This window comes from Protopterus annectens, chromosome 10.part0, assembly GCF_019279795.1.
Source record: "Protopterus annectens isolate FY-2018-M chromosome 10.part0, PAN1.0, whole genome shotgun sequence".
Classification (NCBI taxonomy): Eukaryota; Metazoa; Chordata; order Ceratodontiformes; family Protopteridae; genus Protopterus; species Protopterus annectens.
Window position 1 is genome coordinate 353,872,950 of NC_056744.1, and position 5,000 is coordinate 353,877,949.

Here is a 5,000-nt window from a genome sequence, read left to right on the forward strand (position 1 = left end):
CTGTTGAGGACATCCGGACCCCCGGCCCTTGCTTTGGCTCCGTCCCGCACTCCATCTGCTCTGGGCCAGGCTTCCATCACCCGGCCACTGGGACAGCCCGCTTCACTGCCCAAGCAGTTCCTGTGGTTCTGGACATTGCTGGTGAGGGCTCCTCAGACAGCCACCCCGAGGAAGCACCTCGCAAGCATTCGTGTAAGAGGAGGCACATAGACTCCCCCGAGTCTTTGACCGAAGACACTGACTTGGAGGAAGGGGAAGGCTCTCCAAGATCACCCCCTGAGGATGTCTCCTTCGGAGACATCATGGAAATGTTACGGATTTGAGGTGGGTGGTCTGCCCCAAAGTCTTCCTCGGACGAGTCAGTGTTCTTGGAGGCATTTGAAGCGGGCCCGTCTACCTCTTGGGTGTCCCCTCCTGCCGACCCCCTGGTGGACCTTATTACCACCAGGGCGTGGAAGGAACCGGACACTGTGGAGCCAATCCCTAAGAGGCTCGACAGGATCCTTAGCCCCCTAGCTGACCGTGCCCACTGGAGCAAGGGACCCCCGGTAGATGCCATGTTGTCGGCAGCAGCCACTAAGAGGGAAATCTCCCAGGAGAGTCCCTCAGTCCATCCCCCGAGCAAGGAGCCTCGGATGATGGACCGTTTGGGGAAGCAAATCTTTAGTTCAGCGACCTTCTCAGTGAGGGCGCTCAACTATTTGGCACACGCCATTAGGATGCAGCGCGGTCTTATCAAGGAATACGCTGCATTCCCCCCAGAGTCCATATTGGAGGAGGACAAACTTATGCACTCCACCCTTATGGCCACTCTTTGTTCTGTGACTAACACCTCTATGCGGTTACTTTCCCATGCTACCGAGGGAGCCGCTAAAGCTGCGGGAGCGGGCCTAGTCACAAGACGGCAGGCCTGGCTCCGCCACTGTGATTTTACGGAGCCCTTCAAGGCGTCATTCGCGAATGCCCCCTTTGACGGTTCTGCCCTTTTTGGCAAGACGGTTCGCGATACCTTGGTTCAGAGCGAGAAGGACGGGAAGACGCTGTCTGCCGTCGGAGTCCGCTTCTCTGTGCCCCAGAGGTCCTACTCTAGTAACTAAAAGGGCCAGAAGAAGATGTGGTTCCGGAAGTCGCAGCATTCCCAACCCGCTCCGGACAACCAGTCCTTCCGCGGCAGAGGAGGACAGGGAGGACGCCGCCCTAAGGGCAGAGGGGCTCCCAGGAACTTTGGGTCCAGGGAACCTTTCTCTGAACGGCCCACGCAGCAACCCTGAGGGGTTCCCCGACTGCTCCACTCTGGAGGCAGTCGGGGGACGTTTCTCGGAGCACCTAGCGACATGGGAGTCCATTACATCGGACCGCTGGGTACTCTGGATTATATCCAGAGGTTACAAGATCCCCTTTCTTCATGTCCCAAAATTAAAAATCCTCCTAGATGTTCCACCCGATCAGAGGGAGGCCGCTTCAGCAGAAATTGGCCATCTGCTGAGAAAAAGAGCCATCCAGCCCGTCCCCCCAGACCAGATCGGATCAGGGTGCTACTCCAGGTTCTTTTTAGTGCCAAAAAAGACGGGGGACCTAAGACCCATTCTAGACCTGTCCCTGTTGAACCTGTCAGTTCCCAAAGAGAAGTTCCGGATGGTCACTTTGCAGTCCATCCTCCCCCTTCTAGGGGAGAATCACTGGATGTGCTCTATAAACCTCAAGGACGCGTACTACCACATTCTGATGGACAGACGATCCAGGAGGTTTCTTCGCTTCCGGCTGGGAGCCAGTCACTACCAGTTCAGGGTCCTTCCCTTTGGTCTCACCACAGCCCCCAGGGTGTTCACCAAAGTGTTAGCAGTGGTTGCGGCACACCTGAGGCTTCAGGGGGTGCAGGTCTTTCCGTACCTAGACGACTGGCTTCTCTCCGCCCCAACAAGGCATCTACTCTCTTTGGCAAGATACTCCTTCCTTCGTCTAGCTCCCAAGCTAGGCATCACGGTAAACATAGAAAAGTCCAACCTGGTCCCTACTCAAACAATAGAATTTATAGGAGCCAGGTTAGACACAAGAAATTTAAGAGCCTTTCTCACAACCGACAGGGTTCGGAATCTGCGACTCCAGGTGCGGGCCATCCTTCACTCCAGCTCAGCACCTGTGGAATTGATCCTGAGGGCGCTAGGGTCTGTGGCGGCAGCGGTTACTCTTCTTCCACACACCCGCTTAAACATGCGGGTGCTTCAATGGACACTTCAGGTGCAATGGTCATTTCTCCCCCCCCCCCCCGTATCATCCCATTGCACTCAGCAAGGCTTGCAAGCGGTCTCTCTTGTGGTGGCTCCATTCTCCGGACCTCCACAGGGGCCGCCCCTTTTGTGCATCTCCCTCTCTCGCCACGGTGACCACGGATGCTTCCCGCCTCGGGGGGGGGGGGCATTTTGCGGGCCGGATGGTCCAAGGCACGTGGAGCGATTCAGAGACCTCCCTGCATATCAATGTTCCGGAAATGAGGGCGGTGCTCTTGGCATTGCGAGCACTTCAGGCCCTCCTTCCCCTGGGAACAATTGCGATTCAATCAGACAACATGTCGGTGGCCTGGTGCATCAACAAACAGGGGGGAACCAGGTTTTACCCTTTATGTCGAGAAGCCATGAGAGTGTGGGAATGGGCGATCTCCACCAACCGCTTTCTCATCGCAACGCATATTCTGGGTCGGACCAACATCTTAGCGGACAAGCTCAGTCGCACCATTCTCTCCCCGTACGAGTGGTCTCTCAATTCTCAAGTAGCGAAACGTATCTTCGCACAGTGGGGGACTCCCTGTTGCAATCTCTTTGCTTCTTTAAACGCCAAGTGTGACAGTTTTTTCACTCTAATCCCCCCTCCAGGGGATTCTCCGAGAGATGCTCTGGTGCATGCTTGGCCTCCCGGTCTTCTTTACGCATACCCCCCTCTACCTCTGATGCTACAAGTACTTCAGAAAGCCTCTCGGTTGGGGTGCAGAATGATCCTCATTGCCCCGTTCTGGCCTCGACAGATCTGGTTCCCTTACCTAAGGTCTCATTCAGTGAATCCACCTTGGATTCTAGATCCCATTCCGGATCTGATATCACACCTGTCGAACCTGCCAACTCCGAACCTGGACAACCTGAAGTTGACTGCTTGGCTGCTCCAGTTCCACTCCTAATCAGGACTCCCGGTATCTTGTCCCCAGTTAAGGCCATTCTGGTAGCGGCCCACAAGCCCTCTACCAGAAAAATTTACCGCAGTAAATGGAAGTGTTTCTCCATTTGGGCAGAGCGACAAGACCTAGATCCTTTCACGGTTCCCCTTCCTTTGGTTCTAGATTTCCTTACTACTCTCTTTAATGATGGCGCCAGTAGTTCCACGGTCAAAGTTCAGCTGGCGGCCAGATCTCATTACCATGTTGGACACGATTCAGGGTCTCTTATGTCGGCTAAGTTATGCAAAACCTTCCTAAAAGGCACCTTTTTGCTCAGACTCCCTGTCAAAGAAGCGGTTCCCCCGTGGGATCTTTCCTTGGTACTTCAGGCCTTGACCGCTCCCCGCTTCGAACCTGCGGCCACAGTCGATCTTAAATACTTCTCCTTTAAGACTGCTTTTTTGGTAGCCATTACTTCGGCTAAGAGAGTTTCAGAGCTTCAGGCCCTGTCCATGAAACCGCCTTATTTGATTTTTCATCCGGACCGGGTGTACCTAAGGATTCCTAAAGTAGCTTCGGAAGCTAACATTAATCAGTCCATCAACCTCCCTGTTTTCTTCCCTAAGTATCAAAACAAAGGCGAATACAAGCTGCATTCCTTGGATGTTCACAGGCAGCTTCGTTTTTATCTTCATAGGACAGCTGGTCATAGGCAATCAGACCAGTTGTTCATTTCTTTTGCCAAATTCAATCTGGGTAAACCAATTTCCAAAGTTTCTTTGTCACGCTGGATTTCTCAGTGTATTCTGTTGGCGTACCAAGCCTCTGGGAGGCCCGCACCGGAGGGAGTCCATGCTCATTTGACCCGGTCTGTCTCTACTTCAGCGGCCTTTAAGTCTAGAGTTCCTCTGAATGACATTTGTTCAGCAGCCACATGGGCTTCATCTCATACCTTTATTACTCATTACAAGCTGGACGTCACTTCTAGAGGTATTGCATCCTTTGGCTCCGCGGTACTCCGGAATATCCTTCCATGATGGCCACCCAAGATTCAGGTAGCTGGGGAGTGACAAATGAATTCTCCTACTTCAGATTTAGAAGTTATGTACTTACCGTAACGTTCCATCTGAGTAGGTGGATTCATTTGTCTGCAACCATCCTGCCCTCCTATCCCCCTGGCCTTGTCAGTTTCCTGCATAGGGTGTGTTACCCTTTGGTTAGGGTAGTTGGTGCAGGGCAAACTCGATCTGAGGTCATGTAGGGAGAGCAGGGCATTATGGGTGAGGGGAGGAGCTAGGAGCTCGGATCCATAGCTGGATAAACCATGCCGGTTCGGATCCGATATCGGATCCATACCCACAGGTTGCAGACAAATGAATCCACCTACTCAGATGGAACGTTATGGTAAGTACATAACTTCTAATTGCTGTCCAGGCCAAGGCCTTCAAGTAGTAAAACAGTAAAGAAACACTGGCCCAGAAGATAACAATCGATCAACAGTAAGTATTGCTCATGTAGTTCAGCAGCCTCCAATTACACTCTGTACTCAACCCAAGGTTGGAAAATAATTAAGTTGTCACAAAGAAGATATATGTGTTACATAACAATGTTTACCTTAAGACATCACTATCACACCGACAAACAGAACTGTCAGTAAGACAGTAAGCACTAGCCCACCAATGTTCCCAAGGTGAAATGTATGAAAATTTACAGCCATATACCTTAAGGTGTCTTACTACTGATATTCCTCACATGTTGTAACAGCCTAGGTTATATATGGTGCATACTCCTCCCTCATAGAATATCTTACAAGGACATATAACAGTGTGACATACACTGACCTCTGGACTGTACA

General features: G+C 52.1%; 1 protein-coding gene across 1 annotated transcript in view; it reads left to right on the plus strand.

The window, feature by feature from the left end:
- LOC122814149 (flavin-containing monooxygenase 5-like) overlaps positions 1-5,000 on the plus strand; it is a 704,592-nt gene that overhangs the window by 23,190 nt on the left and 676,402 nt on the right. The window lies entirely within an intron of this gene.